Source organism: Pleurodeles waltl, chromosome 9 (genome assembly GCF_031143425.1).
Source record: "Pleurodeles waltl isolate 20211129_DDA chromosome 9, aPleWal1.hap1.20221129, whole genome shotgun sequence".
Lineage (NCBI taxonomy): Eukaryota > Metazoa > Chordata > Amphibia > Caudata > Salamandridae > Pleurodeles > Pleurodeles waltl.
In genome coordinates, this window is record NC_090448.1 from 256450966 (window position 1) to 256463487 (window position 12522).

Below are 12522 nucleotides of genomic sequence, written 5' to 3' on the forward strand. Positions count from 1 at the left end.
CATTCTCTGATACTGGCTTTGGTGAGATTTCTACCCAAATGCCCCTCATGATCTAACTTAATCAATTTTCATGAAGGCTTGTGGGAGGAACTAGCCTGTTGCCTCTGAATAAATTCCCATCAATGATGCTCAATTCATCCTTAACATTCCAAAATACTTTAGTACTTTCATAACAATCATTCAAACATGGCCACTCTTGTACAACATTGGCGGTAAAAGCCACTTACCGCCGTGCAGATAACCACCAACAAACCGCTGCGGAATTCCGCCACAGCTAATATGACCCACATTTCGGAATCCGCCAAAATTCAGACACCAACACAAGTCCGCCACACCAAAGGTCAGTGATAAACTGGTGAAAACAAAACCACCACCGTTACGCCAACAGAAATATGCCCACACTATCACGACACACGAATCCACAAGGTGGTCTTTTAACTGCAGTATTCCATTGGCGGTACACACCGCCGCACTCAAAATACACACACTTTTACAAAACACAGCCACATTGGACAATTCAAAATACACACCTGATACACATACACACACCACTCCCACACACCCATTACAATATAAACACACACAAACGTAACCCACAAACCCTACTACCAAAAATTCCGAAAGAAGGCCAGAGAAAGACACCACCAGCAAGAACAACAGCATCCACAAGCACACAACACCATCACCCACAGAACTTCCACGCACCTCACACAACACCCCACTACATATCAGCACACTTATCACCACACACTCCACCCCACACATCACCAACAGCACCCCATGGCACGGCAAAGACACCCCAGGTTCTCGGACGAGGAGCTCAGGGTCATGGTGGAGGAAATCGTCTGGGTAGAGCCACAGCTATTCGGATCACAGGCGCAGCACACCTCAATTGCAAGGAAGATGGAGCTATGTCCCCTGTGTCCTCTCCCAGTGTGTCCGTGACACCCCCTCCCAAGATACACAAACGCAGGCACACACCCACCCAACAGCCATCCACCTCACGACAGCCTCCAGCGCATGCACCTTCACCCAAAGTCAGCAAACGAACACCTCCTACAATCACCACCTCTTCCTCCACTCCCAAACCCCCTCCAGCTACCCGTCCCAGAGTGTCCCAAAAACTTTTCCTGTCCAACCTTGACCTCTTTCCCACACCTCCCCCATCCCGTCCGTCTCCTAGGTCCCGAACTAGCACCTCAGTCACAACATCTCCGAGACCAGTGGTGTCTGTAGTCACCGGAATCTGGAGTGCCGCGCCCACCAGGGCAGCCAGTGTGGCACTGAGCCACAGCATAGACAGTCCCCCACCTGTGAAGCATCAGAAGTTGGTCAGTGCCCGGTGGGAGAGGGGGAAGACTCCAGCCACCAAAGCCGCTCCCAGGGGGCCCGGTGGGAGTGTGGAGTCAGCTGTGACACCTTCCAAGGTGGGAAAGGTCCACAAGAAACCCGGCAAGTCTGGGAAGAGCAGCACGGCGGAGAAGACCGCCATCATCCCCGCTGCCCAGGAGGCCACCTCCAGCACCAGACCAGCTGCCTAGGACAGGCCGGCCAGCACTAGCCCACCTGCCCAGGACAGGCCCGCCAGCACAAGCCCAGCTGCCCAGGACAGGTCCGCCAGCACAAGCCCAGCTGCCCAGGGCAAGACTGCCAGCACAAGCCCACCTGCCCAGGACAGGCCCACCAGCACAAGTCCACCTGCCCAGGAGGGGCCCGCCAGCACCAGCCCACCTGCCCAGGAGGCCACCGCCATCACAAGCCCCGCTGGGCCATGAAGGACCGCCAGCAAAAGCCCCGCTGGGCCATGAAGGACCGCCAGCAAAAGCCCCGCTGTGCCATGAAGGACCGCCAGCAAAAGCCCCGCTGGGCCATGAAGGACTGGCAGCAGCTGAGTCCCTGCAATGGAGACCGCCGCCTCAAGCACCGCTGAACAGGGCACTGCCGTCTCAAGCACCGCTGCACAGGGCACCGCCGTCTCAAGCACCGCTGCACAGGGCACCGCCGTCTCAAGCACCGCTGCACAGGGCACCGCCGTCTCAAGCACCGCTGAACAGGGCACCGCCGTCTCAAGCACCGCTGCACAGGGCACCGCCATCTCAAGCACCGCTGCACAGGGCACCGCCATCTCAAGCAACGCTGCACAGGGCACCGCCATCTCAAGCACCGCTGAACAGGGCACCGCCATCTCAAACACTGCTGAACAGGGCACCGCTGTCCCAAGCACCGCTGGCCCATGAGCGGCAAGGGCACTGGCGCAACTGAGTCCGTCACCGGGTGAATGATGCACTCTGGGCACAAGCGCCTTCCAGAACCAGTAGACACTGTCATCCACTACCTCTGTCCTTAGCAGGATGGAGCATTCTGGGCACCATGCCCCCTCCAGAACCAGTGGAGACTGTTATCCACTACCTCTGTCCTTAGCAGGATGAAGCACTCAGGGCACCATGCCCCCTTCAGAACCAGTGGAGACTGTTATCCACTTGAGAGACTGTGGCTTTGCACTCCCCAGGATATGGCAGTGGGCAAACCACCCACTGTAGAGACGTGAGAGACTGTGGCTTTGCACTCCCCAGGATTGAACAGTGGGCAACCCACCCACTGTAGAGACTTGTGAGACTGTGGCTTTGCACTCCCCAGGATTGAACAGTGGGCAAACCACCCACTGTAGAGACTTGTGAGACTGTGGCTTCGCACTCCCCAGGATTGAACAGTGGGCAAAACACCAACTGTAGAGATTTGAGAGACTGTGGATTTGCACTCCCCAGGATTGAACAGTGGGCAAACCACCCACTGTAAAGACTTGTGAGACTGTGGCTTTGCACTCCCTAGGATTGAACAGTGGGCAAACCACCCACTGTAGAGACTTGAGAGACTGTGGCTTTGCAGTCCCCAGGATGGAACAGTGGGCATGTGGCCCTCTCGTGGATTTGGCGTTGTGCACTCAAGCGGCTGAGGTGCCCCCCCTTTTTTCCCCCTGAGGTACCTGTTTAGTTGCTCTCTGATGCCCCTGCAGTGTTCTCTCCGTCATGGTCGGGGATCTTGTGTGGGCCTCGCCCATACCGTGTGGTCCAAGTGTTCCACGGACTTTCTTAGAGCACTACCTGGACTACTATGCTTGGTATATATTTTGTACATGGTGTATATATATATTTCTGCCTACTTGCTTTTAATATATTACAATGGTTACACTCATTTTCTATTGTCTTTGCATTCTTCCCGGGGGGCTGGGGGGTGTAACTGTGATGTATTGAAATGCATTAGTGTGTGTGTTGTAGTGTGTGAGGGTAGGGGTGTTGCCTGTGTATGTCCCTGTTTTTTCCCTCCCCCCTCCCCTGTGTCGTAGGTTCAGTACTCACTGTGGTCTTCACCGCCGGCGTTCGTGCTCCTGGTAGAGGAGCAGGAAGACTATTGCAGGTAGAATTTGGAGTTCCGGATCCATGGTGTCCTCGTGGGGTGTGTAGAGGTGAGCATTTTTCCTTCGGGATTCCTGTTTCCGCCATGTTTTTATCTGCGGTGAATCCGCCCTGGAAAAGGTGGCGGATTGGCCTGTCATAATAGTGTGGGCGGTACATTGTCTCCCGTCTGTCTGTTGGCGGTGACCGCCGCGCTGTTTGTTTGTACCGCCGTGGCGGTCGGAGTGTTAAAGTGGCTGTCTTTGTTGGCGGTTTCCGCCACGGTCGTAATTGCAATTTTTTTACCGCCGGTCTATTGGCGGTCTTACCGCTGCTTTAACACCAACCGCCAGGGTTGTAATGACCACCATAGTCCATAACCATTCTGCGAACAGTGTCTTTACCACATTCCTCCTCCCATTCTGTCTTGTCCAAAGCAGATTCTTTAACCCGTAGACAGGAACTCGCTTATCAGGACTACAATTGACCAATGGTGACCTAGAAAGGAAATCAGCAGTAATATTCTTCTTTCCAGGATAATACTCCACAAGAAAATGAAAATCTAATAAGCTCTCTACCCAGTGCTTGATTTGTGGTGTAGTATTCTCAATATTCCGGCAGGTAAACATTTGCACTAAGGGCTTGTGATCACTCCTTAGTATAAATGGTAAACCTCACAAATAATATTTGAAATTATTTATGGCCCAGGTGCAAGCCAATGCCTCACGCTCAACCACTGAATATCGTTCTTCCTGTCCTTTAAGAGAATGCGAAGCAAAAGCTACCACCTTTTCCTCCCCATCTACCCATTGTGAGAGGACTGCACCAAGACCTTTCAAACCAGCATCAGTGGACAAGAACTTTTTACGCTTTACATTAAAATGGCCCAAAGTGGGCATTTTCCCAATGTCGTTCTTCACCGCATTAAATGTCTCCTCACACTGTGGAGACCATTCATACTTCACACCCTTCTTCAGAATCATCCTCAAAGGCTGAACCATACTAGCAAAATTATTAACAAATTTAGAGTAATACTCAGCAAGTCCAAGAAATGATCGTACTTGATCTTTGTCAACAGGTGTTGGTACCGACATGATTGACTTGGCCAACTCTAATTTAGGCTTAATACCATCCCCAGAGATAGTGTGACCAAGAAAAGAAACAGTTCCAACTCTGAACTTACATTTTTCTTTCTTCAAGGTCAACCCATTCTCTTTTAATCTGACAAGCGCAGCTTTCAGGATAACATCATGCTCGTCAGTGTCTTTACCATATACAAGAATGTCATCCTGAAAAAGTAAAACCGAATCAAGACCTTTGAGTACCTCCTTCATTATTTTCTGGAAACAGGCAGCAGAAGAAGCTAACCGGAAAGGCATCCTAACAAACCTGAATGCCCCTAAAGGAGTACCAAAAGAGGTAACATGTCTCGAGTCCTCATGGAGCAGAATCTGATGGTATGCTGCTGATAGGTCCATAACACTGAACACATTAGCTCCGGTCAGCATAGTCAGAGTCTCATTGGTTTTAGGCAACGGTTGCCGGTCTTCCCAAATGTATTGATTGAGACCCCTAAGATCAACACACAACCTAATCCTTTTTCCATTGTGCTTAGGAGCCAAAACTATGGGTGCCAACCACTCTGAGGCTTCAATCTCCTCTATGACACTCAAACTCAATAACCTATTGAGCTCATCTTGCAAGGGCTGCAGAATCAAATGAGGCACCTTCCTCACTTTTTATACAACAGGTTTAACATTAGACTTTAAAACAATCTTGGGTTTGAAATCTTTCAACAGTCCCAGTTTATCTCAAAAGGCCTCTGGGAAATCATGTATGATTTCCGCATCATCACTCAAATTAGAGATAGAAAGAACTTGATCAGGAGTATTTAAGTTCAGAATGATTCTCAAATCTCTCTGATGACGCCAACCCATGAGATTGTCACCCCGTTTCGCTACATATACCTTCCCTACAGTCTCACGCCCTTTACATTCTATTGACATCACAGGATCAATATCAGGTGGAATTAGTTCAATTTTTTCATCCGCAAATATTTTTGCCCAATTTTTATCCCCAATTAACGTAAAAGGAGACCCTGAATCAGCAAGGACTGGAACAGTTTTCCCCCCAATTCCAAAATCACATTTTGGCATGACCAATTTGTTCTAATTGAATTGTTGGTTCCCAGCGCTGGCGTAATCAACATGTAATATCATCTGTTGTTTACTTGCTGACTCATCAACCATATTCACCTTCGGGCTTTTGCAAACTTTCACTAAATGTCCCTTCTTCCCACAACTTCTACAGTTTACATTCCTATCAAAACATTTAGGGTTATTAGACAAATGGCCAATATTACCACATTTGTAACATCTGATGTTGGCTTTCTCCTGTGTATTACTACTTATTTTCATTTTACTAGATACTTTCTGTACAAGGTCACATTCCTGAGCACAATCACAAGTTGAAATCCTTGCTAATGTGGTCATAGAACTACATTCTACATGAGTGCCATGACCGGGGCCTGCATTTTTCATTTCTTTCGCCCAGAAAATGGCATGTTCCATGCTCTCAGCAATAATTCTTGCTTCTTGTAAAGTTGGGTTATTTGCCTGCAATTTCTCTTGGACTCTAGAATTGTTGGTGCAACGTACAAGTTGATCATGTATCAAAGAGTCAGTTAGTTCAGCAAAATCACATGTTTGAGCCAATGTCTTTAGTGAAGCAATGCAGTTACCAACCCTCTCATCACTGGCTTGCGTTCTCATAAAGAATTTATGTCATTCCATAACAACATTAATGCGACCACCAAAATGCTGCTTAAGCATCATGAGTGACATCTCGTAGACATCCCTTGGTTCACCTTCGGCTGTACCAATGTTTATCAAATCCAGGCTATCATAAATATTCCGTCCCTGAACCCCTAAATTGTGCAATAAAATGCCTTGTTTCCTCGCAGGGAAAAGATTTTCACTGCCAATCCCATTTAAATATGAATCAAACAAGTTAATCCATTTCTTCCACAATAGAATTGGCTCTCCCTGTTCAGACAGAAATTGAGGATATTGGTGAGACATTTTATAATTAGTGAATGTCAACAAGAAGAAAAATGTAGAAATAGATTCAGTAAACTGAATATCCCAGGGTTTGAATGAAAACTGTCAAAATACTTGCATTAGCATTCTAGTTTTTATTCACTTCCTGTAATGAGTCACAAGGTGGAGCCAAGAAAGAGTCAACACGGCTTCCAAGAATATGATTCACTGCAGTTCACCTGGAAACTCTGTAAGACACGGTATATAGAAACTTAAAAGAAAAATGATTTCAGCTGTCACGCGAGTCTAAAAGGATCAAGGGTTTCAGCAGGTGCAAAAGTAGAAAACAGAATCAAAAGCTTCAGCTGCTGCGTGAGTTGAAGAATTCATGACGGAGACATTTTGCACTACACGGTTGTATAAACAACCAAAATTAAAATAGTTCAATTTAAGTGTTACACATTAATCGGTCATCACTCGCGTCAGCTAAAAATCCATCTTTAGCTGAATAACCATCACTTGCAGTCACTCGCGTGAGCATAACGTTTTTCCATTTGCCGACAAACACAGAGCATTAGAAACATAATACCGTTAGTAGTCGCGTAGCCAGCGCATGGGTTCTGTGAAGGGTGGATGCCTTAGCTGTACCTCGTCACCACTTGACACAGTGTTGTTTTCTTCATAAGCACCAATCTCATATCGCTGCTTCTTCTCCTCTCCTCCCAACCGTTTTGACCTGGAATCCTCATGATGTAGAATTCCACTACCAAGCCAACACTTAAAGAAACCTCTACCCACATATTATTAACAACAGAACATAACAGAAAGCATCGCAGATGGTCGTTGCTGTGGCATGAGGAGCATTGTTAGGTGTCATGGACAGTTATTGTTGGAGTATGAGCTCAACCAATTGATACCACACCATGGGTCCAGGACCTTAGGTATACCTCCTGGGAATCAGGAACACACCCCACCAAAGGCCATCAGGACTCAGGAAGTTCCAGTTGCCGGTCAAGTTGCAAGTCCAGGGAGCAGGTCAGCTGGGCATTTGCAGGGAGGCTTTTGAAGTTACTTATTTCCCTGTAGCTCAGAACAGAATGTCAGTCAGCTGAACCTTGTAGTCACTTCAGCCTAGGATGAAAGGTTTATTTTGCCAGGTCAGAATGATAGTTTAAAACTGCACACCAGCTGCAGTGATAGGCCTGAGGCATGTTTAAAAAGACTACTTCAGTGGGTGGCACAATAAGTGCTGCAGACCCATTAAATTTACAGGCGCTGGGTATAAGTAATACCACTGTTCTAGGCAATTACAACCAAATTAAATGTACCAATTGTGTGTAATCCCATTTCACCATGTTTAAAGAAAAGAACACAAACATTTGAGCACTGGCTAGCAGTGGTAAAGTGTGCAGAGTCCAAAGGCCAACAAAAATGAGTTCAGCAAAGACAGGAGGAGAAAGGCAAAAGGTCTGGAGGAAGACCACCTTAAGGCTGACAGGTCTAACAGAGAAGTGAAAACATCTACATTCCTATTGTGGTAGGGGTGACATTAAAAATTAATGTGCAGTTATGATGTAACCTTTCATATGCACAGAGATCCAGAGTAGGACTTGGGGCTAGTCTATGGGAACGCATGCCAATTGTTGGGAAGGATACCCTATTGGCCTTAGAAGTAGATAACTAGATGACCTATGGCCCCATGGAGGAAGCCATTGTCACAAAGTTTAGTCAAACCACTGAGAGGTATCACCTGAAGCTCAGGGATAGCCAGAAGTCACACCAGTCCTGTGTAGACTTTGTGGACTCATCAAATAAGGCACTAAATGGCTGCAATTTAATGATTACAATGGGCTTTCTACTTTGTTTTACAATTTCAACATGAAGGAACACATACTGAGTAATTGTTTTACAGAACTGGGCTAGCACCTAACTGGTTTTAAACTCATTGTACCCAAAACACATGGAAAGGAGGCTCATCTCTGGCTCAGTACCAGATTGTCCATGCTGACTCCACAAGAAAGATGGATTAAGTCCCCCTCTAAAGGAGGCTGGGGAGAAGAGGAAAAAACACAAGGAGTTCTCTAAAATTCCCCAAAAGAGTTTTCAATGGATGGAGTCCCAGTCACTTCTGACCCGATGATGGGAGGTTTTTTTGGGAAGAGACCCCTGGGGCCTTCCAGCTCAAGTGCTATGAGTGCCACCAGAAAGGGCATAAGAACAGAAATGCCACCTGCTCCCAGATTAAACAGCCCCCTACTGGTGGATCAAACCTGGATTGTTAGTGTAGGGTTGAGTTTGCACTTAATTCTGCTTGAGTACTTCATACATACTATACACATTGCCCCTAAGTTAAGCTTGACTGCTTTGTGCCAAGCTTCCAGAGGGTTATGCCCAGGCTTATTTAGTGACCTTCGTGCTTCACCGTGAAAAGGATTACTATTTGAGGTGGGTTCCCACTGCCTCAACAAATACCCCAATCTCTTAGAATAATTTTCCAAAATGATTCTTTATTTGGTTAAGTTGTTTAGTTTTTAATGAGGAGCATTACTATTTAACTTAGTAATTAGAGGAAATTAGTTTAGAACTGTTGGAAACTGGGTTACTTGTTGAGGGGGGGTGAGACCCCACTCCAACAGCAACAACAATCTCTGTCAAGGTTGAATCTCAAGCAAACCCCAAATTAACCTAGGCTTAGCCTCTGGTAGCTTGACACAAACAGTCATGCCTAACTTAGAGGCAATGTGTTTCATATTCATGCAGTGCTTCAAACAGTAGTAAAGTAGTAAAGTGAAATGGCAATGCTAATGAAATCCCACTAAAAAATAGAGTAACATTGAATTAAATATTCAAGATCAAGATGACAAAAACTCAATTGGGAAAAAGGGAACTTTTTAATTTAAAAGATTTATGTAAAAACAGTGCCTAGAAGCACAAAGTGGCAAATATGGTTATCTGGTCATTCCTGACCATGACAAAGTCACAAGTTCAGGGAGACTTCAGTAGCATGCAGGCAGGATACAGGGACCTGAACAAAGTACCCTAAAATCTAGTGGTGTAGAGTAGTGAGATCCTGCTTCGAGAATCCATCATGCAGCGGAAGTTCTGAGGGAGCTACAGAGCTGTGATGCAGAGTCCTGTATCAGATTTGAGGATGTTGTTGATGAAGGACTTGTGAGCCGAAGGCCTGTGTTGAGGATGCTTCGCATAGCAGCAGTTGAGGGTGCACTGCACAGTGGAGGTTCAGAGGAAGCAGTGGTGCTGTGATGCGAAGTCCTGCTTCGTTGCTGAGGATTTCATTGATTAGGGGCTTGTGATGAAAAGGCCAGCATCAAGGATGCATCATGCAGCAGCAGCTCCCAGGAAGCGGCAAGCTGTAATAAGAGGTCCTGCCTCAGAGATGCATTGTATAGTAGTGATTCTGATGAAGATGCAAGGAAATGCATTGCATAGTGTAGGCTTTTGCTCAAAGGGCCCTAGGTGGGCTAGCAGAACACTTTCAGGTTCACTTACAAGGGGCCAGCACTGGGGTGGCACCACTTGGGTGGTAGACCTCACAGCAGATAGAGTCCAGGTGCTGGGTTCAAAGTGGTTGGAGCCTTTTCTGTTCTTAAGACTCTGATCAAGAGTCAAGCCAACTAATACTTGGAATCACTTTCATGGTCCCGGGTTCAAGATGCAGAAATGTCCTTTTCATTCAGGCAGCAGGGCAGCAGGGCAACAGAGTATTTGTCCTTCTTGCAGGGCATAACAGCAGTTCTTCTGCACTGAAGAGTATTGGCTGAGGGTCCACTGTTCATACCTAGTGCCTACTTTGAAGTAATAGAAGTGTCTGAAGGATCCCACCCCCAGAAGTGCTTGGAATTTCCTGTCTCCCTGCCCTAGCTCCACCTTGCTTGGTGTCACAAAAGACTAGTGTCAAATCCTTTGTGACTTTACTGAGACAGATCCTTTGTGATGTGCAAGTGTGGTAGATGATAGCTCCTCCCACTTACTAAGCCAGAGATAGCCCATCCTTCCAACTCCTATTCTCAGTTTGTCTCACTGTCTCGGAGCAATGCATGAAGAACAACTGCAAGCTGTACTTAGTCATCTGACCCATGATGCAGTTTGCAGGCACCAAACAGTTGAGACAAGAAAATGCAACTTTTTAAAAGTGGTCTTTTCAAAATTGTGACTTAAAATCTGACTTTACCATCAAAGAAGGTTTTAAATAGCAATATTTTTTTTATATCAAACTTGACATTCCTACTTGCTCCCAAGGGAAAGTTATCACTTATTAAATGTAATTAGGTAACTTAATGTTATCCTAGGAGAGAAGTAGGCTTTGCAGTAGTGAAAAATGTATTTACCAGTGTTAGAAATGGGGTCTTTGGGTGGCAGTCAGGTTACCCCCTGTCCAAGCAAGGACCCTCACTCTAGTCAGGGTAAAGGAGAATTACTCTCAGTTAACCCCCGCTCACCCCCTTGGTAGCTTGGCACGAGCAGGCAGGCTTAACTTCAGAAGCAATGTGTAAAATATTTGCACCTACACACACAGTAATACAGTGAAAAACACTACATGTAGATAATATTTATCAAAAAATAAAAACAAGACCAAAACAACAAAAATCCAACATACACAAATCAAGATATGAATTTTCAAAAGAAATTAGAGTCAACCCCTCGGGTGCCCTGGACGAGCTGGTCTCGCCCTCGCCCACGCTTGCCATGTACAGAGGACGAGACCTGCTTTTTCGGTACCCGGCCCATGGGTGGGCCTCACACCCCCCTCCCCTGAGCAGGGATGGAAGGGGAATCGCTTCCCCTTACACCCTGATGCCCACATCCCCTCAGTAACATCTGATGATGTCTGCATGCAATTATTCGCTCACCTCATCAGAGGCCGCCCCATCGCACTGGAAGCACAGTTTCCAGCGCAAACGGAAGAGAAGTGCTTGCATTTCTCTTCCGATCAGGAGTTGGGGGTGGGCCGAGAGACATGAAAGGAAAGGCTTTTCCATTCCTTTAATGTCTTTCTGAGAATGTCTGCACCCCAATCATGAAGCGATTGAGCAGCAGAAATGCCAACTAGACACCAGGGATTTTTTTTTATAAACAATGAAGGGGAGCGAACCCTTGGGCAAGGGTTGCTTCACTGGGGGGCATTTTTTTATTAGGCCTTTTCTGCCCCAAGTGGGGCAAAAGCCACAAAGCACCAGGGATCTTTTTATTTTTTTACTTTTTTTACACGTGGGGAGTGACCCCTTAGAAAAGGGGGCAGATCGGCCTATTTTTCTGAGGCCAATCTGCCCCAAGGGTAGCAGAAACCACGAGACAGCAGGGTTTTTTTTTCACCAATTTCATGCATGTGTCGCTCCCCTGTGGGGCAAATTTATTTTAGGCCATTTCTGCCCCCTTTAGGGGCAGATTGGCTATTTAAATTGTGTTGATCTGCCCTCAAGGGGGGCAGAAACCACTAGGCACCAGGGTTTTTTTTCTTTTTTTTACTGATGGGGAGTGACCCCTTGTCAAGAGTCACTCTCTTGGGGAGCAAATTTATTTTAGGCCATTTCTGTCCCCCTTGGGGGCAGATTGGCCTATCTCTTATAGGCCGATCTGCCCGCAGGGAGGTAAAAAAACAGTTAGGCACCAGGGATTTGTATGTGTGTGTGTGTTTTGTTTGGAGGGGCAGCCCATTGGGCAAGGGTCACTCCCCATGGGGTTACATTACTGTTGGCCATTTCTGCCCCCATTGGGGGTAGGTCGGCTTATTTTTGTAAGGTCAATCTGCCCCCAAGTGGGACAGAAAGCCCACCAGACCCCAGGGAAGAATTTTTTTTTTTTAAAGGGTGTCGGGATATGGCCCTACACCCACCCCAAATAAATGGGGACAAAGTTGTTCTGTCCACTGGAGGCAGATGGTGCAATTACCCCTGATCCACTCCCGGGAGGCAGAAAGGTTATTAGATGCCAGGGAATAAAAAAAAAAAATTGTGGGGGTAACAGTCTTTTGGCTCTCCTACCACACTAAAATATCTTATCCCAACGGCAAGCAAGAGGACATTTGATTATTTGGGGTTTTGGCTTTACATTTGGGCCATGAGAGCTCGTCC